This window comes from Ochotona curzoniae, unplaced genomic scaffold (assembly GCF_017591425.1).
Source record: "Ochotona curzoniae isolate NIBS_2020 unplaced genomic scaffold, NIBS_Ocur_1.0 contig_43, whole genome shotgun sequence".
NCBI lineage: Eukaryota > Metazoa > Chordata > Mammalia > Lagomorpha > Ochotonidae > Ochotona > Ochotona curzoniae.
In genome coordinates this window covers 5,432,483-5,457,436 of record NW_024466218.1, presented here as the reverse complement: position 1 = coordinate 5,457,436, position 24,954 = coordinate 5,432,483, and positions in this window count along the sequence as shown.

Sequence of the window (24,954 nt, the reverse complement as noted above, 5' to 3'; positions counted from 1 at the left end):
AAAAGTTTTCTGATTTCACCAATCTTTGTAACTCTACGTGCCATGTTTACTGTGCCTCAAAATTTAGCCCAATGAACTTTTTATCATTCATATCTCACTCAAAGATATTGCTATCTAAAAGACCCTAGCTAAGCCAATGTCTTGCGATGTATCCCATCTAGTAATTTTATGATTTCAGGTATTAAGTTTAGATACTTGATCCATTGTGAGTTGATTTTTATGTGGGTATTATGTAGGGATCTTGTTTTATGCATTTGCATGTGGAAATTCTGAATTCCTAACATCATTTATTGAAGAGATTATTTCTCTCTGCTGAGTAATTTAGCTTGTTTGTCAAATATTAGTTAGTTGTAGATGTGTGTATTATTATTTGGGGCTTCTATTATATTCCATTGGTCTATGTATCTATTTTTGTGTCAGTACAAGGGTGTTTTGATTAAAATTGTACTGTTGCATGTCTTGAAATCTGGTATTGTGATGCCTACAGCTTTGTTTTTATTGTTTAAGCTGGTTTAGCTATTTGGGGTTTCTTCTATTTCTGCAAGAATTTTAGGATCTGCTTTATTCTAGATTTGAAAAGAATGCGCTGTTATTTTTATTACAATACAATTGAGTGTATAAATTTCCTTGGATATTTTCATGCTATTATTTCATCCGATCTACAAACATGGGAAATTTTCCCATTTTTTTTCTGTTTGTCTTTTATAACTCGATATTTTGTAATTTTTTTTTTGTTGTTGTTGTAGAGATCTTTCACATCCTTGGCTAAATTTATCCCATCATATTTAACTTTTATCAACTGTTGTGAAAGGAATTGATCTTAGCAGTTCTTTCTCATCCATGACAATGTTTGTGTATACAAATGCTGTTGGTTTGTGTGTGTTGATCTTATATCCTCCAACTTTGTCAAACTCCCTTATCAGTACCCGAAATCTCCCCGAGTGTCAGAGATCTCCCAGAGTATTGCTTTGTTCCTTCAGACACAGGATTATGTCCTCTGCAAACAGGGAAGAACTGGCATCCATTTTTAAAATTCGTATTCCTTTTATTTATTTTTCTTGCCTCATTGTGGCTAATATTGGATTTGTCATACTGTACCTTGATTCTGTTGAGGCTTATTCTATCTCTAGGCAACTATGTTCAATATATTTTTCGGATTCTGGTAAGAACAACACAATATAAGCATCGTCATGGCAGAGAGGGAGTGGAGAACAAGCCTGAGCAATGGCAAAGGGAGTGGTAATGAATGTTCCCGTCAACATCACTATTGTCTCACAATTTACCTTCAAGATACAAATAATAGCTCATAATGAAAAGTTCCATCTTTAGAAGCATACAGATCTGACTTGTCCTCTCAGCTTTCTTACACCTTATTTGTGGGGTTCAAGGAATTTCTCAGTCCCTTGCTTCATGTGGGGAGAATAAGCATTCACTCACTTTCATTATGAATATATAAACCAGAAGAAAAATCAGACTCATTTCTGAAAAAAAAAAAACGTAGTAACTTTGTTAGTTAGTTATTGCTAACTTGTGGTTCCCGTTATTTACTCACAAGGTGGGAGGAAAGAACTAGATCCCATGTCTGAACTTTAATCCCATCCATGAGGGCTTCATCTTCGTGTCTGATGATCTCTCCAAATCTCTATTGATGTTTTTCTCATGAAAGTATGTTCTGTTTTTCCCAATGCTTTCTCTGTGCCTTTTCACATAATCATATGTTTTTACTTTTTAATTTGTTAATGTATGGTATCATATTCATTGATTTGCCCATATTGGAATAACACTGCGTTCCTGAAATAAATACCACTTTATCCAGAGGATATTTTTTATATGCTGTTGAATTCAATCAGATGGTATTTTGGTGAGGTTTTTTTTTTCTTTGCCTCTATATCAAGGATATTCATCTATAGCTCTCTTTCTTCTATATTTTTCTGGTTTTGAAATTATGGTGATGCAGGCCTCATAGAAGTTTGTGAGCATTCCTTCCCTGGTTTAAGAAGAATTGGGATGAGTGCTGAGTTCTTGGAATTTTCAGTAAAAATCAGCAGTGAAACCATGTGGTTTTGGGATTGCCTTTTTTTTTCTGTTTGTAGGGTCTTTATTATTGATTCAATCCCTATCTATGCCATCAATTTATTTATGTTTTCTATGTCTTAATGTCTTGATTGTGGAAAGTTATATGTGCTCAGGAATGAATCTACCTATTTCTTCCATATTTTTCAATTTGTTTATGAGCTTGTGGAGAAAGAAATTACCTAACTCACTATTGATAGGAATGTAAGCTAGTACAATCATTAGGGAAAATAACATGAAGATTGCTCAGGAGTATGAAAATAGAACTAACTGTATAATCAACCCAACAACCTCACTCCTGGGAATATACTTAAAGGAAATGAAATTGGTACTTGAAAGAATTATCAGTACCCCCATATTTCTACAGCTCAATTCACAAAACCTAGGATATGGAATCAATTCATGTTAATCTATTGACTGGATAAAGAAATGTGATTATATAAGTGATGGAGAGTGACTCAGCTATAAAAAAGCATCCTGTCCTGAATGTAACTGCATGAAACAGGAGTTCTTTCTGTTCGTGAAATAATCCAGATCCCAAATGACAAGTGTCTCATGGGGTTTTTATTGAAAGAGGGGGAGTAGCAAATATATAGTATTTTGAAAAATCCTATAATTGACATCTTATGATTTGATGATTGTTTGTAACCCTTAACATATTCCTGTGGATCGATGGCCTTTCTGCTTTTCACTTTTTGAACATTGTATTTACTAAAATACTATGCCTGTGATTATAAAGTAAATTGAAAATATCACAAAAAAAGTTTTTAAAGAGAGGAAAGTAGGGGGTCAGAAGAGTGAGGAGAGATTCATTTTGTTCTTAGGATTATATTTTTGAAACACAGAAAATAAGTTCTATATATGTTAACAAAAATATAAAAAAAAACTAGGAAAAAATGTTTATACCCATCTGCAGTAAACTCCACCCTTAAATATTGTTCTGGGAAGATTATTTTTGATAACTTGATTTGAGTTGGATCCTCTGAACTCATACACATATAGGTAGCAACCATCACTTAACTCTGACATCTTTTCTGGTGACCCATACACTGTAGATAGTCAACAAATATTTGTCAAGTGAATTAAGCCTAATAGCACTAAGTAATTAACAGCGCCTTCATTTTCGTATGTTGGGGAAGATGTTGCATTTGTTCATTTACCAAAAACATACGGAGGGATGCTTTCCTTTCCTAAGCTCTGCCAGAAGTTGCCAAGTGCTTTTCAACTCTATGAACAGATCTGTTATTCTCCTTTTTTCCACCCCCTGAATTCACTTCAGCATCCAAGAGATGTTATTTAATCAGTCCAGATTAAAATACCACCTCCAAGGTTCCTGACGTCCTTCCTGTGCAAATACACTATTCTACATTAGTCTGTGTCAAGTAAAGCTGTTTCACAATATAAGCACGCACAGTGTTTTATGTTGCCGATAGATTACCCCAAATTTGCTTAAATGTAGGATCACGTTTTCCAGGTGAATAGCATTGTCATTTCAAAGATTATGTTTGCTTCATTTTCATTGAATTTCAACTGGCAACATGCCCTCAGGCTTTGTGTTGCTTCCGAGTTTTCTCAATTAATTAACTTCACATAAACCAGACTTAAAAGTAGCAGAAGGATATCTGTTTAAATAACTACTAAAATAATTCCTCATTTTAATGAGTGACACATTTATTTAACCTTTTCGTCGTAATTCTCTGCTAAGCAACCCACACATAGCTAAGATGTAATGTATGCTTTCTCTAAGGGTGTTCAATCAACGTTTCATTTTCGCAATGACATTCAGAGTCGGTTTTCCCTTTTTAAATTTCTTTTCACCCTTACATTGCCAATATTGGAATTGCCACTAACAGATTTTTCAGGAGTGAGGATGAAATAATGTGTGAGAGGGGGAAATGTGATAGGGAAGTTTGACAAAGTGCTTTAAGTAAGCAGAGGCTGAAATTAGAAGCTGGTTATATGAGACATAGTTAAGACATGACATTAAATATGCAGGGGTGCAGTGAAACCCTTCGCAAATAACAGATCATCACAAATAAAGGTATAAGTAGTTATGGTTAACTACTTTTATCATGAAGAGTAAAATAAAAGTGGAAATCTTAGCAGCTTTGCTAATTGAGACCAAAATAATACAATCACAACTGGAAGAAACAGGTGAGTGGGGATTTTCATAACCCTAGTATGAACTCTACCTGTGCTACTGCAGCAACATGGGCCATTAGACCACCCATTACCTCTTTATAGCTGTGTCTTAATCCAGTAATCAAGAGCATTTTACTACCTATATTACAGGAAATCAATTCATTCACTTGGAAACTATACTATCTCTGTGGAGTATGAATCAGACAAGGAAATGTCATGGCACATCTGTAGCCATGCCAAGAAGAGGATGTGCCTAAATAATTGCTTTCAACAGTGAATGATAGAGAGAAAAAATGAGAAAAAAAATATTTGGGAGGAGAATAAATAATTTATAACCCAGAAGAGAATAGGTGGAAGTTATTTTTATGGACCATCAAAAAAGAAGCCAATAAAGGGATGGAGCCCATTTTAAAGGCAACCTCCCAGCTCTTACTGAGTACTGACTTAGTATTGGTACAAAGGAGGAAGTGCTGCTTGTTTGACAACACTGCTTACTGCATCTCCCCAGGAGGTTCTGCATCTGCCATCCAGGTGCTGGCTCAGGTCTACACTTGTTTTATTTATAAGATCCAGTAAGGCTGTAGCCAAATGGCTATGACTGCAGAACTCCGTGGAATACAACACTTTGAAGTGTCTTTTTCAGCAGAGATGATCAGCTCAACATCTGGTGGTTTCCCTCTACTTGTGTCCTTGCCCTGGAGTCTAGAATGAGCCAAGGCAATATGATTCTGCTAGTGCTTGTGTAATTAAGCTTGAATTTACAGGAAGGTTAGAAATCAGAACCTATTGCTTTGTCCACAGGATGGCATAACTAGCTGCAAAGTGGGAGAGATAAGTCTGCGTTTTGCTTGTCTCATCACCATTCTCTAGAAATAGTAATTGTCACTAAAATGAATGTTCTCTCTATAGTCTCGCGCCACCACCTGATAGAATTCTTCATTTAGGTAATCCAAAACTGTCCCCTGGGATATGGAAATAATGTGCAATGTCTCCATCACTAAGATGCTTGGAGACCTCTATGATAGAATCAGCAATGACTCATTAAATCATTTCACAGAATAAAGCAAAGGGAAAGCTACAAGCCTCTTCAGGGACGTGTGACTAGCAAGTAACTAAATATGAGTAGTACAGATGATGCTGATTTTAGGACTCTTCAAAGCAACAAACGACAGTTCAGCAATATTCCTATCTGAGCTATTTCACTCTGCTAGCCACCATGTGGCCTTTAAAAGGCTGAGTTCCTAGCTCACCATCTGAGCAGGACATAAATCTATTCCACAGAGAGGGAAGCATGTTAAATAGCAAGTGTAAGCTCAGCTTCACACGATGGGCAAACGTTCTCCTTCAGTTTCAGGCACAAAGAAATAGCCCTGTGTCATAGACTGTGTATCTCTGCACAGCATAGCCTCCTCTGAAGATTCAGGTGTTGCAATCTAATACGATGTGGTGTATCTGGAGATGAAGCGTTAGAGAGATGATCAGATCGTGGGGGTGAAACCCTCATGAATGAGATCAGTCCAGGGCCACAGCTCTTTCTTCCCAGCCTGTGATCACACTACAGAGGTCACGTGTTAGCAACATAAAAGATCCAACAACCACATAGGATTACTTTTCTCAGAGATGCATCTGTTACTCTGTTTTGTTTGATTTACATGTTCACAATAAACCTGTGTGGTACTTCTGATTAGACACCTATACAGAAAGGGTGAGAGCATTCGTTTTCCTCATTGAATAACATGGAAGGCAGCAAGCTGAGAGGCAAATCAGGGCTGAGTGCCTCCAGAAATTGATCTTTCCACAAAGAGCCTGTTATTTCCACTATAGGAAAATTGTAAAAGACTGGCAGGATGATGAGAGTGACACTGATGGGAACATTAATTACCTCTGCCCTTGCAATCGCTCAGACTTTTCTACCTCCTCACTGCAATGAGAATGTTTAGTTTTATTTGTTTGTTTGTTTTCATCAATATCTGGGAGAAAAAAAAAACGTGAGACCCCAAAGAGAGAAGCTACTGGACTATACACCTGTGAACCAGTTGGTAACAATCTCATCACTAAAATATTCCTTACTTTAATATCTTCATTACTAAGAGTGTAATGTATCATCCCATTTTGTCCTAGCTCAGTGTCAGCACAGGAGGCAAGAGAGGCACTCAGTATCCTTGATTCTCCATCTAGATATTTTATAGACAAAACCATGCTGCATCATCTTGCCCAAGTAAAACTAGGACAGGGGAAATACAGAAGAAGGGCAGAAGGGGCATGGAAAAGAGCATTCATGCTCTCGTTCCTCTGGACAAGGGAACAATGACACCAATTCAGCTGGAGGTACAACTTTGAAACTGCAAGAACTGTGGCATTGCCTATTTAACCCTGCTTCCCACTCCAATTTGTCTGCCTCGGGCAATGCAGCACAAAAATTGAATAAAGCTTGACTCAGGGATTCAGGGTGGGGCACAGACCCATGAGACACCCATACAATACAAAATATTCAAGTACACTATAGTTACAGTTCAAGGAAAGAATTGGCTGAGCTTGCTAACTACCATGAGATTTCCTGATCCTTCTGCCAAGGATTCCACATTCTTAATTTATCCTCCTGGACAAAGATGGAAACTTCTGCTTCATTCTTGCTTTCCTAAAGGAACTGTACACATAATGGTCCCATAGAAAAGTAACCCAAACAAGTTTTCTTCAATGAACATAACTAAGCAGCAGGGGTCTTTATCTAAAATTTAAGAAATGATCATGGGGGCAGACATCTGGCACAGCAAAACTTGCCCCGTTTCTATACCGACATTCCATACCAGTGCTTGATGCCTATGATGTTGTGTGATCCATCTTCCTATTCATGTGTATTCCAGGAGGCAGCGGGTGATGCCTCAAGGAGCAGATAACCACTGCCTACATGGAATATATGACTCTTGGCTTCAGCCTGGTCCAACCATGGTTGTAATCAGTATTGGAGAGTGGGCCAGCAGATGAAAGATATGTGCTTGTCATTTTGTGATTTGGTGATTAATTGCACACTAATAAGTGCAATTTGTATCTAGAGTTCAGATCTTTTATCTTACTTCCAATTGCATATAACCTACTGCTTACTTCCCATAACCGGCTAGTCTTAAACTAGAAAACACTAAGATGTCCATCTGTATTTGCAACCTCCTGATAATCCAGAGGCTTCATTATTTATTTTTGACATTCTGATCTCCACCCCTCACATTTTAAGCATAACAAAGTCCTACAGATTACTTTCTTCCAAATATATCTAAAATTGGTGCTGTATTTCTACCTTCAATACCACAGTGTTGGACTACAGCAATAACCTTTTAACCCATCTTGTAGCCATTCTTGTCCTCCCTCTAATTCATTCTCAGTAATAAAGCCAAACCTATATACTAAAAGGCAAATACAACGTTGTCATTTTCCAGTTGAAACATGTAATGGTTCACTGTTGCTCTTAGATTAAAGACCAGTCTTTAACGACGCTGCCAATGTTGGGAATTCTACTCTTGCTTTCCATTCTAGTTTCATATTCACTGGTTCAGTGCTACACACTTTCTGTTTCTAAACATAATGTCCAGTTCCACTAGAGAACCCAAGCTTATGTTTATCCCTAGTAAGTTTGTATCACCACACCAACCCCTTGAGTTGCCTCAAACTCGACGATTTAATGAAAGACCTCGTATCTGACATTGCTCTGCAGCAGCTTAAACCATCTCCTATCACACTGGCTTTCCATAGGAATGCCAACTCACGTTTCAGCTGCTCCACTGCTAATCCCCCAGCTGAAGTGCCAAGGAAGGTCACAGAGGATGCCGTTGGTGTTTGGGCCCATGAGTAGGGGACTGACAACTGCAATTATATGCTCATGGCACTGCCCTCAATTTCAGAACCATGCAGGAAGTTCAGTCTCTCAATATCTCTCCTTCTCTCTGCATAACTCTGCCTTTCAAATGAATAATTCTGTAAAATAAAAGATACTTCAGTTATCTGGGGCTGAAATCTGAAACCAAGATGATGGCAGGACTGTGGCTCATGTGTCATCTCCCCAGGAGGATGCACGCTCTGTCCAGTTTCTGATGGCTCCTCGACCTTTCTTGACTTGGAGTAGTGACATAACCAGTTTCTGCTTGCACCTCCACATGACCTTTCTTCTCTTCTCTCTGTATTTATCCTCTCTTCTGTGATAGTTCCTGTTCTTATAAGGTCAACTTTTATTGGATTTAAATGTCACCCCCCTTGACTCAGATCTTTAATTGAATTATATCCACAAAGACTCTTTGAACACACACTTCTTCATGGTCTTTTACCCAATTCCTACAACAACGACGCTGCCTTCTCCATAATGCCACATGGGTGAATAGTGTCGTGTATGCAACCACACAGAAAGTGAAACTCTCAGATTTACCGAATCATGTGTGTAGGCACATGTGTATAGGTACTCACACCTAATAGAATTCAAGAATTTTTGGTTCCCCTGAATCCCCTCTTCCACACTCCTCTAGACCTGACCTGATTACCTCACCAGCTGTTTGTGCACATGGAGTGAATGCAGCTGCGGTCCATGCAATGTGTGGTGAGGTATGAATATATTTCAACCAGACTATTATCGGTCTGGATTATTTAAAAGTTAACCTGACTCGCAGGCAGCCAAAGTTGTTATCCTAGTACACTATTACAGCTTAAGATTTTTTTATTTAAGTAAGTAAAATGCATTTTTCAAGTATAAACAGAGACATGGTGTCTTAATCAGTCTGTGGTATGATGACAAAATTCCACTGACTGAGAAAATTTTGGAGGCTGAGAAGTCCGGGATCAAGTGCAGGGGACTGAAAAGTCCAAAATCATATTGCCAATATCTGATGTGGGCCTTCCTGCTGTGTCCTCACACGGGGAAAGGCAGAATAGCAAGAGAGAATAAATCCATTTCCGTACGCCTTTTTTTTTTAAAGCATAATCTACTCAGGAGAGTGAAGCTAATGTGGTCTAAATACCTCCCGTTAGGGGCGACCTCCCTAAGCCACTGTGTTGGGAAATCTCCTTAACTTGTTGCGTTGGGAATTGAATCTTCAAAACATGAATCTCAGGGATACTTTCAGAACCCAGTACATAGCACGAGAGAGTTATCAGCGACACCCTCCACCTATATCCACTTCCTTTCATCATTGCCAATACAATGTTAATTCAAGATGCTGCTAACCCTTGCCTAAAACTATTGTACCAGCTACCTAACTATTTTGCTATTTCCACATTTGTTTGTTTATAATCAATTCTTCCATATACAACATCCATTTCTATCAAGTCAGGTCACTTTAAACTGATGTCATTTCACTTGTTTTTACCAGTTCAAGAACTTTCTGGCCAATATGGAATATTAGTCAAGCTCCTTACTCTAACTTTTAGCTCTTATGTTATCTGAACATCATTGTCTCACACCAGCCCCTCCATCTCATTCCAACCTACTGCAATGCTACTTTTATCTATTTCTAGAATATACCATGTTAGGTTTCATCTTAGGTCCTCTCCAGGGACTATTGCCTATGTCTGGAATACTACTTCTCTGGAAATTTATATATCTGGCTTATTACTTGAGTCTCAATGTCTGCCTTTTATGCTAGCTAAAATAAACCTCCTCGAGCCATTATCATTTTATCTTATTTTGCTTTCATCCTAGCAACTATTATTGTCTGAATTGTCTTGTTTTTATTTATTTCCTAAAACCCTCAGGAAAATATAAGCTTTATGAGATACAGTTGGCCCACAATAAATACTTAATGAATGAACAAATGCTTTATACCACTAACTCTACACAAACAGCAAGAGGATCAGGCCTTAGGAATACTTATGTAACTCTTCTTTCCAATGTTTCTCTTTCTGTTTTTTGTTTCTCTACACTCAAAAGTGAAAGACTTTCTGTGAGAACTCAAGATTTTTCAGTCTTGGGTTCTTGTCTCCATTGTATGCATCTATAGCCTTGGGGCCTTTATATTTTTGTAGCTCTAAACAACATTGGTAATGTCAGAGCAATTAGACAAACTCTCAAAAGAGTAAATAAATTCACACTACTTGATCCTCTCTTTTGGAAAAGAACTTTCTATATCATACTTTTGAGCCAGTAACTTTCCTCTCAACACGCTGTGAACCAAACTACAGATTTAACTTCATGCCTCTTTATGCAAAAGAGAATCTCTTTATTCCAAAGAGACAGAGCTGCTCTGAGCTGTATGCTGAGACATACCTTTGGAATTACAACATTGGATGTGGTCTTCAATGTTTATTGTGAAAACTGAATAAACCTATATCTCAGCAGTTATTAAACCTTAAAAGAGACTAACAAGTAGTTCCTTCCTATAAAGGGATGGGAGAACAACTCTCTTAGAATCAGATTTATTGAATCAAAATGCATAAAACAAGTTAGACAGAAAAATTCCCATACAAGATCAAAATCATCTCCTCAAAGTTATAATGAATGTTGCTACATTTGAATCACTTCAAGCTATGTTGAGCAATCTAAATTATGTAATTATAAAACCCTACAAAAATAAAAATCTGCATTCCAAGGAAAGAAGTTGGGCTTTTGCTTGAAATCCAGATGGAACAGTGTCCACAGGCTGTGAATTTCAGTTTCCACATCTGATAGCAGATACCTGTGCTCCGGGATGATACGGAAGCTAACGAGTTCCTGCTGCCAACATACATGAAGACTGTCATATTAAAGGTGCTGTAGAAGCTCACAAAATCCACAACGGCTCTTGTTTCAACTGGAAAATTCCTTCAGATATTACAGGGAAAAAATCACAAATGTCTCACCAGGTTTTGATTTTTCATACAATTTAAGGTCAAAGATCTTATAGTCAGATAATAAATAAGGATTATGGAAAATCTTGAATGACTAAGTCCAAGAGCTCTGACAATGGCCAACCATAGACACATCCATTCCTTGTCTCTAATGATAGTGAAAAGGGAATTAGCTTTTAATCTCAGCAGAGGATTGCAAACAAAGGGAACAGGCTTGCCTCACAGTGCAGTCATCCCCAGACATCCTACAGAACCCATGGGAAACAGTGTGAGAAGGACCTGACCCTGTGTTCCGAAGCAGCAGAATTTGATTCACTGTGCTATTTATATTATCTACTCTATCTGATGGAACCATCTTATCTTTAAAAGAATATTGTTATGATAAAGTTTTCCTAAATCTAAGAATTAACACTGGAAACAAATGCTGTCGTTTCATCCCATTTCTGAGTCTGTTTTCCTAGAAAGCAAAAGGCCGTAAATCATCTATGTATGCATACATATAATGAAAATACAGCTTTCTTACATTCGAATTTCCAAAAGGAAAGAATCTTTTTTAAAATTAGCTCTGTTTCTTAATTGTATTACATAAAAGAAGAACAACAATGTTGCAAATTTGTTGAAATACTTTTTTCTGAAAAGAACATACTTTAACACATAATTTTGAAAGGCCAAAACTAAAATGGATTAACAGATAAAGATAGCTCATTAGCTCATCTGATAGGATTGTTGTCCAGAGATAAACTATACATTGAGCCAGTGACGTCACCCCACCAGTCCTACTCTGGGCCACTCCATGACTAGAGAAACCCAGGCATAAGAGCTCTTATCTGTGTTGCAAATAAGGACAGAGAGAAACCAACAGCCCTTCATTTAAAAAAAAAAATACATGTATTTATTTACTTGAAATTCAGAGTTACACAGGGAGAGAGATTTCATCCACTGGTTTACTCTACAAATGACTACAACATCTGGAATCTGGATCGGGTCAAAGCTAGGACCCAGGAGAGTCTTCTTGTCCCCTGCCTGGGCCATCTTGTGCTGCTTCACCAGGCCCATCAGCAGGGAGCTGGATTGGAAGTGGAACATCCACATCTTCAACTGGGCACCCATATGGGATTGCAGGAGGCAGCTTAAGTTGGCTGTACCACAATATTGACCCACAACTGTCCATTTTTTTAATGGTCCCAAGGGCAGATTTTTCTGTCTATATTGGCAACAGACATTTTCAAATTGTATCTTTACCCTCAGGAAAACGCAGACATAGCATGCAGAGCTTGAGTCACCACATCTTATTACTCCAAGTGTATATAATCTTACCTTCCCGACGTCACGGCATCTCTCCACTACTTAGGCAAAACAAAAGAAAGAAAGCAACTAAGAAAGGTATATGGCCAGGTCTTTGCTAAAATATCATTTTTCCCAAATATGTCATGTGTCTTGTCACACATATTCATAGCATTAAATCAAGCTTCCTTACGACATGTTTATGGGATTTCATTCTTACCTTATTGTCAATCCCATAATGCATCATTTGTACATGACTTTTTCTACCTTTTCTGCTTATGTTGGAAATCCAATGAGAGCAAAAGTTGTACAGCGTTTTGCCAAACACTTAAAATATATAATGAATACTGATAAACTAACACAATCATTATGGAAGACAGTATGGAGATGCCTCAAGAATGTGAAAACACATCTACCAGATGATTCATCCATCCCACTCTTAAAATCTACCCCAAAAATGAAATCAGCATACTAATGAATTATCTGCACTCCCATATTTGTAGCAGCTCAAGTCATAATAGCTAAGACATGGACTCAACCATCTAGATGTCTGTCAACTGATGACTAGATAAAGAAAATGTGGTACATATATACTATGGGATAGTATTCAGTCATCAACAAAATGGATGCAACTAGAAACTGTTACGTAAAAATTATGTAAAAATAAAATTAGATAAAATAAGCCAGCTCCAAGGAGACAAACACCATGGTTTTTTTTTTTTTTTCTGATCTGTGGTAACTAACACACATAGTAAAAAATTATATGAGCAAAAATGACATTTTGAGGTTTGATTGTTGTTTGTATCTTTTATTTGTATATTTGAGGAACAAGGTTTATGTTCATTTTATTTTGTTTTTCTCTGCTGGTTTGTTGAGTTTTTACATATGGAGTGTGGATGAGCTGTGATTGTAAAGTGAGAATAAAATGTCATTATAAAAGATTAGACTATAATAAGGGAAGAGGGTGGGTAGGGAATGAGAAGTAGGGTGAGTTGAATGTCAGACATCACTATGCTCCCAAATCTGTACTGTGAAATACATAAAATTTATGCACTAGATATAAATGCAAAAAATTTAATAAGTTTTTTAATTTTTAATTTTATTTCTTCTTATTATCATCATCATCATCATTTTATAATACTGTTCCATAGGCCTTAGGATTTCCCCTACCTATTCACCTAGTTCCCCTATAGTATTACTATAGTATAGTTCTTCATAAACAGTCATATATCCATCATTGCTGGCACAGACAATGGCAGAGAGTCCAGCATCCCATTATCAACAATAGTAAACAGTTTCATTGGCAGTTCATCTTTGGTTGGGAAGTAGAGATGCATACTGCATTCTATCTTCACATCTAGAAATTATACTCTGTATTACACAGTTACTATACATCCCTTTAAATGAAAAGCCACAAAACAAAATCAATAACAGGAAAAAAAAGAAATTACCAACGCCTTGGAGTTAAATAGCATGCTATTGAATGACTAATGTGTCGCTGAAGAAATGAAAAAGAAAATCAAGAACCTTCTTGAAGAAAATGATGCTATGGTATGACCTATGAGTCATTGAAGAATTTAATGAGAAAGTGTTTTGAAGAGATTAAACTAATAAAACAAAGACAAATCAAAATCCATGAGATATAGTTGCTGCTGATTTCTGTTGGTGATATCTGTCTACTGTAGGCAACAAATAGATAGATTTTGGTATTTTAATCCAGTCTATTAATCTATGATGTTAAAAGAATATGTCTCGGACCCAGCGCAATAGCGTAGTGGTTAAGGTCCTTGCCTTGAACTCATCGGGATCCCATATGGGCACCAGTTCTAATCCTGGCAGCCCCATTTCCCATCCAGCTCCCTGCTTGTGGCCTGGGAAAGCAGTCGAGGATGGCCCAAAGACTTGGGACCCTGCACCTGCATGGGATACCCGGAAGAAGTTCCTGGCTCCTGGCTTCGGATTGGCGCAGCACCGGCCATTGCAGCCACTTGGGGAGTGAATCATCGGATGGAAGATCTTCCTCTCTGTCTCTCCTCCTCTCTGTATATCTGCCCTTCCAATAAAATAAATCTTAAAAAAAAAAAGAATATGCCTCTTCCAAACCAGCCCTACAAATTATACTTAAAGATGTTCTCATGACAAAGAAGAATAGCCCAGCAAAACCAAAGGCAAATGTAAAGAACATCCCAGTAAGATAACAACAGAAAACTAAATTAATACACAACTCATTGCTAAAAGTGTCAGAACCAAATTACTACCCAGTCATATTAACCCTGAATATAAATGGCTCATACTCATCATTAATAACTTTTAAAAATAAAATGAATTTCTAAATGCTTTCTTCATTTTAAAAAGGATATTCATTGTTTGGAAGCTGCTTGTTATCACCCATGTGTTGGTTACTCAGTGGTGCTTTTTTTTCATGGTGCTGTAATTTTGTTATTGTAATTCATACCGGTTGTTGACGTTATTTCATAGCTTCTCATTTATGGGGATGTATAGTGATGCAGTAATAGAGACTACCGCATCCAGATGTGGGATACAACGCAGTATGCATCCCTGCTTCCAAACCAAGGATGAACTGCCAATGAAACTGCCAGAAATGTGTAGACAATGGGATGCTGGACTGTCTGACATTGTCTGTACCAGCAATGTTGGGGCACACTTAAACAACAGACTGATGGAATCATGACTTCTTATGAAAGACTATAGTATTGCAGCAACATGGGGAAAATCTGTCGGAGGGTGGGAGTTTGTGGGGTGGGGGCAGTGGTGCAGGTGGAATCCCCGTCTCTATGAAATTATATCATAAAATTCAAAAACTCAAAATAAAAATTTAACAACATATTTTTTAAAAGATCACTCGATACATACTTTTTAAAAAGGAAATATTTACTTTTACTGGAAAGGCAAATTTACAGAGACAGAAAGAAATATCTTCCATCCGCTGGTTCACTCCCCAAGTGACAGCAATGGCTGGAGCTGAGTTGATCTGAAGCAATGATCTAGGAACTTCTTCTGGGTCCCCCATGCAGGTAGACGATGTCAAGGCCTTGGGCCATCCTCTACTGCTTTGCTAGGGTGTAAGCAGGGAGCTGGGTTGGATGTGAAGCAGCTGGGACGTGAACAGATGCTCACATAGGATCCAGACAGATGTAAGAGGAAGACATAGCCATTAGGCTATGAAGCCAGGCTCATGACATACATATTTCTTATGTGAGTGCCTGGGCTTGTATCCCTTTTCTCCTCCCAATTCTTGCATCCTGCAAACATGTACCCTGGAATGTAGCAGTTAATGGCCTCAAACAGCTGCAACTCTACCACAGTGTGAGAGACCCAGACTCAATTCCTAGCTCTTGGCTTCAGCCCGACCCAGCCCTGATTACTGTGCAAGCATTTGGGGAGCGAACCAATAGATTGAAGATCTCTGGCTGTCTAAATTTTTGTTGTTGTTGTTTACATCAAAAAGAATATCATAAAACAAACCTTACTAGGTCTCTACCTATACGCTCACTCCCTAGTTGTCTTCTGAGAATCAGAATCAAACACATGAGAATCTGCTGGGCATCTTCCTCCAGCGATCCTAACGAAGGCTTTAGATAGATCTCTTACAGAAAAGTACCATTTCATGACAAGAGTAGCCTCTAAAATAAACCACCAGTAAAAACACTCAAAATGGCATCAGAGATGCATAAAATACAGTATTATTCAGTAATATCCATGCTTCCTCTCAGATAAGACCAGCATGGCACCTAGGGCTCACATGACAGGCATCATAAACAATGATCATTTATTGACTCTGAGTCTGCAGTTCTAGGTCCAGATGTGGTCAGGTCAGCAGGGCAAAGCAAAGAAAAATAATTGGGTTGTCCAAAAGGAAGCATTCGAAATTCCTCGTGCCTTCTAATTATGCCTGTGCATGAGAAACTACTGTCAGACCTAAAATACCGACTGAAAACCTAGCTACATATTTCCTAAGTCTGAGAATGGACATTTCTTGCTTTCATTTGGACATAAGCTATACATTCTCCATTAAACAATTTAGACATGCAAACCACTACAGTGTAACTGCCTCCAAGCAAATAAGTACCCAGAGACAACCCACCAGTTCTGGAGACTTGTACTTAACTGAAAATATTGCCTTCTATTACGGGAAACCACTCAAGGGTTCTCCGAGGTGGTCACATAAGAAGAGCGCATAGCCTGTGAGAGAAGTGTTTATTTCCTAACTTCCCAGGGTAGCCCTGCAAGCTTTTGACCAGACAGCGAGGATTTTATACTGGTTTGACAGAGAGGGTAATAGAACACACTGTGAAGACATTTTTTTTTAATCTGGTAGAAACATCAGGAATTAATACTTATTCAAACTAATTTAACCTGATTTTCCTTCTGCCGTAGGCTCATGCAATTCTTTTATTTAATCAGTGACTGTGCTCCAGACATTGAGCCCATGGAGACATAAAAGAGAACAGGGGTACAAGGCTGTCTTCTGGCCAGTGTGTGAGAGTATAATCTTAGAGGAAGTAAGAGAGTCGAAATGATACACACAGAGATATCTGCAGAAGAATGTGGTGGCAAGGAGAGACAGCTGTAGCAGCTTAGCAGCATAAAGAAAGAATGTTTTATTTCTTTACCTGGCTCTAACTTAATCTTTTTTTTCTTTTTTTTAAATCAATTAATTACATTGCATTATGTGACACAGTTTTATAGGTACTGGGATTCCCCCCACCCCTCCCTAAACCTTCCCCCCATGGTGGATTCCTCCACCTTGTTGCATTACCACAGTTGAGATCAGTTGAGATTCTTTCATTGCAAGCATATACCAAGCAGAGAGTCCAGCATATTATTGTCCACATAATATTTCTTCCATTTAAAACAGAATCCTGGGGGTGAGTATTCAGCTTGGCAGTCAAAACATGAGGCCCAAACATCAGTGTCAAACATGAGAGTAACTGAGTGTGTTCCTTAACTCTGCATTCCGACTCCAGCTTCACACTAATGCAGAGGTTGGAAATCTGTAGTGAACGTTCAAACAGTTCTTATGCCACTTTCATGGAAGCTCTTGATAGAGTTCCTGACTTCAGCCTCACACAGTTACAGATTTATTATGGGCATTTGGGGTGTAAAACAGGGAGTAATGGGCTCTTTCACTCTCTCTCCCACTCACCATCTCTTAAATCAACTAAAAAAATCATATAAATATTTTTCAAACACCTCTTGAATCATGACTGAGAGACAAATTGAAGCCATTTTCAGGTCTACCATGCAAAGATGCTCAAATTAGTATAGATACTAAGTTCCAACTGTATTCAAGTGTGTTCTCTGTCGCTTCTTTGTTACGTTTCTAAGAACAAAAGCTAATCCTTTGCATCAGATCACACTCAAAACCTAACACAGAACAACTTGCCCCACATCCTTAACTTCTGCATGTCACTTCTCTCACCACTGCAGCCATTGTAGAGAACCCTGGGTGTGTATGAGAAGCAAGTGTGCAGGTACCTGCGAGTGTCTAGCTAATGCCCAAGTTGGCTAGAGTTCAGGAAAATTCCTCTGAAGTCAAAGTATACAAGGAATGCTGATAGCTTTGGATGAGGCAATTTCTGTAATTCCCAAAAAGGCACTAGCAAAATCACATCCCACTTTTGTGCTTTCTCTCTCTCTCTCTCTCTCTCTCTCTCTCTCTCTCTCACACACACACACACACACACACACACACACACACACACAGGCCACTAAACATTTTCCTTGTTCTTTGTATATTCTTGTGGAAAGATGATGACATGAGACAAGGAATTCTACCACCTAACCAGCCACGCCTTTCCATGTTTTGCACATGTGGGACTGCTTTGATCTGCAGCTGCAGTGGCTATTTCTAGAGGCTGGCACTGCACTGAGGAATTTCTGGTCAGCCAGAACTTTCACTCTTGGAAAACCATCCACTCCCTGATTGCAGCCTACTAGGCGATCTCAGCAGCTATGGTGGCTTCCTGGCTTGCCCACAGCTCTGTTTGAAGCTGAGCCACCCTGGGCCTTGCCAATGTTCATTTATCCTTGCCGTTTGCTGCAGCTTTGCTGCAATTCACTAAAAAGCAGCAACTCAGGCTCTTTCTTGCTTTTCATCCCTCCCAGGGTGAGTTAAACTACCACAGGTAAAAATGTGAGTTTCATTTTACAAGTATCTTCCTGGAATACACAATTTCTGCCTCCCAAGTGACCTCTCTTAACTCGATAAGATTCTTAAAACACCAACAAAGAAAACAATAGGGTTGCATTTTATTAATGCCCTAAAAACACATAATAAAACATCAGGAGCAGGTGACCTTCCTCACTTGAAGCAAGAAGAATTGTTAAAGCCTCAGAATAATCTCCTACTTTGGATCCCAACTGGATCTTAAAGAGTGAGAAATCGCAAAGCCATATAAATGGCACAGCACTGGGAAATGAGGGAAGGGACGATAATATCACTCACAAGCTGGCTTTGGAAGACCATAAGCTATCTTGCTTCTCTGATTTCAGGATGGCCACTGCCACATGAGCCCTCTTGCAAGAACGAAACTATTTGAAAAACTATCCCTTTAAGGTACAATTGATTTAGCCATAAATAAATCCTGAAGGGAACACTGCTCATAGGAAGAATGGCCAGCATGCACAATGGGCATGTTCTTTCACACAGCGATATTTGATAGCACCCAGCATTGGCTGGGAAATGTAATTTGCTCAGTGAAGCATGCCCATCGCTTCCCCCTAATGACTTGCTGCTCCCTCTCCAAAGGCTGCAGCCCCTTCCAGTCAGCATCTGCCAAGGTTTCCCCCAATCTGACAGCGAGTATTTACCAGGTCACTGATGATTTTTACTCTAAAGAAAAAAAAAAAACCCTGCGATGGTTCATTTCTAGAAATTAAGTCTTCCCCCCAGGTATTCCCTAATTGACTGAGTGTGAGGATTACAAGGCTCACAGTGGCTGCTGGATACCAAGGATGTATTAGCCTCTGCAACGTGAACCTTTTTCCCCTGTTATACCTACCACGAGAAAAGGTTAATCAATACCAGCAAGGCATCAACTGAAAGGACATGGGTGCTCATCAGTGTTAGCACTTTTGGTGAGATTGGTTTCATCAGGAGCTTTGAGAGAAACAACTCCTGGGTTTTCCGGAAACAGGAAAGGCACTAACAAGAAATGTGCTTTGATCTGGCCTCTGCATGAGGCCAGGGGTGGAGGCAAGCTTCCCTTTCTGCCACTCTACCACCGTTCCTTCAGTTACTGCTCCTTCCTGATGTTCAAGTCCTTCAGTTTGGGCCCCACAGGCAAAGGCAACAGCTATTCCTATCTCCATGGGAGTGCTATGCAGTGTGGTTCCTCCAAACGGCAAATGATTTCATATCTCTCAATTCAAATTTAATCTTGGCCATCCGTCTAAGTGCATGATGAACATGATTCTTCATTGCTCCACAGAGAAACCAGCATCTTGACAAAGCCTTTGAAAAATATGAGTAGTAAATAACAGTCTATGAGGGGCATCTGTTTTTGAAAAGAAGAAAGATTAAAAATATAGAAGCTGTGGCATAAATTTCCCCTATAAAAAGCTCAGAAATGAACTGCATGGGGATAGACACTTTCTGGGCCTCCCTGTTGCTATTGTATTGTTAGAAACAAGTTTGATGTATTGCTAGAAACAGTGGCCAAGCAGCAAATGAACAGATTGCTCAGTGACAATGTGATAGAAAAGGGCCCGATCTCCCTCCCTAAATACAAACTCTACGGCCAGCTTCCTTCTCAGTCACAAGTGCCACTTCTGGCAAATACTTGTACTTCTGTAATGGTTCAACTGTTCAGAAGGACAAAAGGGTGGTACAGCCATTGGCTAGAACAGCCATAACCACGTCCCCTAAACTGGCTGACCTTAACATCAAGAGGTATTGCCAACCATTCTGAAAGGTGGTAGTTGCAGGACTGCTGTCTTCTGAATGACCAGTGCCAGGCTTCTCTCCTTGGCTTACAAGTTACAAATTAGAGCCTTACCTAATGACCTACCTCATTTTTAACTAATGATATTTAGTATTTCCCAATAAAGTAGCATTCTGAGTTGCTGGGGTCAAGTCTTCTAAATATGTATCTTGCAGGAGTATAGTTCAACATTTAGATTGAACAAAAAAAAACCAAAACAACAACAACAAAAATAAAAACCCTAAAAGTTCCCACTCAGCAGAAAAATTATGTAGGAAGGAGGAAGGAAAGGGGAGGGATATAGGATAGAAGAAAGAGTAGGAAATATCATATGTGCTTGAAATTGTGTATATGAAATACATGAAATATATGCCCTTTATATAAAAAAAATAGAAAAATCAGCTCAGAATTGCTTTCTGGAAGCAAAAAATCAGAGGTGATTTGGTTAGACGCCATTAATTATTTGTCACATGGAATTAGCTAGGTAATGCCTCTCCCTTTTGCTGTCCTCTCTGATGAGAGAGGAAGTAGCTAGTAGAGCCATTCTCCCAGCTGCATGGCACTGTCCCTTCAAGAGGACACAGAAAGCCTGGCATTTCTCTGCCACTCCATGCCCAGGTTTGGAATCCACCATTGTCACTCAGAAAGAAGCTTCAACAGCAGCACTGAGTCACATCCCTATTTTTTTTTTAACTCAGCATCAAGCTTATAAAGCATACATTGGGTGGTCCAATCCTACACGGTGGAGATATTAAGTTATGCATTACACTGTTTCTTAACTTGGGGTTTAAGTTAAGGAGAGAGTTGTTGTTGTTGTTAACATCCCCAAGCATTGCACTGCGTGTGCAGGAAGTATTTCACATGTGAAACATACATGCAAGCAATGGGTGCCCTCAGCTGCCGATGTGGTCAGATGGTGTGGGGTAGGGGAGACAGCGACCAGGACTTCAGTGCCTGGGCGGAGGCACTTAGTATGGACGCACTGCTAGAAACAGCTTAGAACTGATCTTCAGTTTATCCTGCTTTAAACTGAAAAAAAAATATATATCTATCCTAGAGGTAATGAAGTATGGTATTTTGAGATTGTTGATATTATTAAAAGGATTTATGCTTCAATGGAATTTGGTAGTGTACCTACGTCACTCAACAAGAAAAACAAGATTTCTTAGCCAGGCTGACCAAAGGCTCACATTCTTCAACATGTGTTCATTTTTGTTCAAGATCAGCAGCAAAGAAGATCTACTAAAACAAAGGCTGTACACCACCTTGTAAATATTCTGAACGCTCATTGTCCCCTAACTTTGTGAAATTGCTTTTATTCAGTCAGATAGAAGAGTTACAATGACCTGGAAAGAATTGAGTGTTCATTTTATTTTAGGATGAGAAATGAAGTACCAGGGCATTTCATCACAGCCAAAAGTCTGTAGGTCCTGCACACATTCTAAGTCTGAATGGTCTGATTGTTTTTCTCTGCAAGCAAAAGCCCAGTGCCCTCCTGGGTACATGCCAGATGGACGGGCACTGCTCCTTCCTAGCGAGAATTCCTCAGTTCCTCCCAATGGCTCCTTGTACAAGATGACTGATACCGGTGAGATCTTTTCAGTGACTGAAAAGGAAACAATTTGTAGTCATGACTAATTGCAGCTAACTTTTAAATCTACAGGTATTGCTCCATTGGAGTGGAGCACAGAAAATTGATGAGAAAACCCTGTATTGGTCAAGACGTAAACATAGGAAAGGAGACAGAATGAACTCTCATATATGAATTTCAAAAAGTTTCTGCACCAAAACATAATCTAATTCCATTTTTCATAAATTTTTCTAAGTACCCTCATCTTTGGTTGCCTTTCTGAAAGAAAAAAAATGTAATTGTGTAACTTCTGCATACTGGACTTTCTTTAAGAGTACGTGTGTGTGTGTGTATTTACACAAAGTGTTTAATGCTAAGGGTATGAATGCTTAAGGTGAGTGTGTTCAAAGAAAAAAGAAAAAGTAATATACTAATACGTAATATAATCACATATAAAGTCATTTCTGAATATAAGTAGAGTCAGGGTATTTTTCGGTTTCTTCTGAAAGATTTATTTACATATTTAAAGACAGGGCTATGTAGAAAGAAGGAGAGGTATGGTGAGGGGAGAGAGAGCATTTCCATTCTGGGGTCACTACTCAAATGTCCCCAACAACCTGGGGCTGCGCCAAGCCAAAGCCAGGAGCAAGGAACTTCTTCTAGGTCTCCCATGTGAATGACAGGAGTCCAAACACTTGGGGCACCTTCTGCACATTAACAGGGAACTGAATCAGAAACAGAGCAGCCAGGATACTAAACAGTCCCCATGTGGAATGGTACTGAGGCAGTGGCTTAACCCATGGTGCCACAGAGTCAGTCACTAGCTCATCTTTAATGGTTAGCCTACCTAAACATTCAGAAAGATAATCTTGCAGGTATTTTTCAAGAGTTAAACAATAAAAATCATATACTAACTTCAGAATTCTACTTCTTTCAAAGCCATCTATATTAGTAAATGTTTCCAAAAAATGGATTGTAATAAAGGAAATCCTCGAAAACAGAGATTATATCCAGCTTATTGACATAGAAGAGAGTAGCTCTTGTTTACTCAATACTATGTCAATTAATTCCATAACATTGTATATTGTTGTTGATGTTATGTTGGGGCTTTTAATTGATCAGGATTTTACTCTGTTAGCTCTACCTTCAGACCAGAGAAGGTCTCCCCAACAAGCCGTTGAACTTTTCTGGACAATAAGATGCTGGACTCTATGCTGGGTATATGCTTGCAATGAAGGAATCTCAACTGAACTTGAACTGTGGTAATGCAACAAGGTGGAGGAATCCACCATGGGGAAGGGTTATGGGAGGGGTGGGGGAAATCCCAGTACCCATAAAACTGTATCACATAATACAATGTCATTAACAATAAAAAAAAGAGAGAGAGAGTAGGTCACAGTTCTATGGGATTTAGCATATATAAAATATAAAATCCTCTTCTTTGTCCAGGATTGGAGATTTCTAAATTGGTTAATTAAAAGTAATTGTTTTTCTATTAGATTTCACTGTGATTCATTTACATATAATGCCTTTCTCTAAAAAAGCATTAAGTACAAAACGGATCACATGTCAGTGTATCAAGGATCTCCCAAACATTGAGATGTAGGCACTCTGACATCAACAACTGTGACATTAACAACTCCTCATACTACTTGCTTTTTACTCTCCTGTTGTTTTGTTCTTGAGGTGATTTACTTCTATAAGTAAGAGTATAATTTTTATTTAAGTTTTTATTTAAAGTAGCATAGAGAGATGAATGAAGAACTAATGAATGAAGAATGAGAAAAAAATGCAATGAGCATATAAAGTTATTTGACATTCCCTTGACCCCTTAAAATTGGTACATCCATAGATAATGTCATTTTTTACCATGTTAATGACAAATAATTCCTGAGGTCTATGATATTAAGTAGAACTTATTGAATAATCAAAGACTGAATCTAATACATGGGGGAATTTAATAATGCAAATACAATCTGTAATTTTGCATTAATCAACACATTATTTTTAGCATGGATTTAAAACATACAGGCTTTTGGGCCCAGTGTAGTTGCCTAGTGACTAACGTCCTTGGCTTGCTGGCACTGGGATCCTATATGGGCGCCAGTCCTAATCCCAGCAGCCCTGCTTTCCATCCAGCTCTCTGCTGATGGCCTTGGAAAGCAGTGAAGGACAGCCTAAAGCTCTGGGACTCTGCACCTGTGTGGGAGACCCAGAAGAGTCTCTGGGCTCCTGGCTTTGGATTGGCACAGCTGCAGCCGTTGCAGCTGCTTGGAGAGTGAATCAAAAGATAGATCTTCCTCTCTGTCTCTCCTCCTCTCTGTATATCTGACTTTCCAATAAAAACAAAGTAAATATTAAAAAAAAAAACTTAGAGACTTAAATTCACATGCAATTAGAATGACAGCATATGCATAACCTGTTCAAGGTCAATGCAAAATATCAAAGGCATGATGACCAAATAGCCTATATGCATACTTATTTTAGGACAACAACTCAACAGCTAAATTTTCACCTTACAGGTGCTAGGATCCCTTATGGGTACCAGTTTGCATCCCCATTGATTACTTCCCATCCAGCTCCTTGCCTGTGGCCTGGAAAAGTAATAGAGGATGGGCTGAACCCTTGAAACACCTAGGAAGAAACTCCTGGCCCCTGGCTTCCAGTCAGCTGAGTGCCAACCACTATGGCCATTTGGGAAGTGAACCAGCAGATGAAAGATCTTTCTCTATGTCTTTCCTTTTCTCTACGAACATGATCTACCTTTCTAATAAAAAAAAAATAACTCTTAAAAAGTACACATATGCAACAACTTGAAGTTCTTTAGAAATATAGTCAATCTCTTTCGCACTAAACAAAGATTCAGTTTCTGAATAATCAATTTGCTACCATTTCCCCAAGCAACAACCTGTAGAAATGATAATGCTATTTATAGTGGCCATGAGGAATAGCCCCAGCATTTCTTTCAGATAGTCACAATTCCGTTTCATGACACTCTTAGAGCAATCCTGGTAGTCCAGGGTTTTCCAGGGGCTCTTGCAGAAAGCAGCTGACACCGAGCTGCTCCAGAGGACAGGGGTCTCAGCTCCCAGCGCATGAACACCCTTTCCTGGGAGCAAGGTACCAGGTGGTCCACAC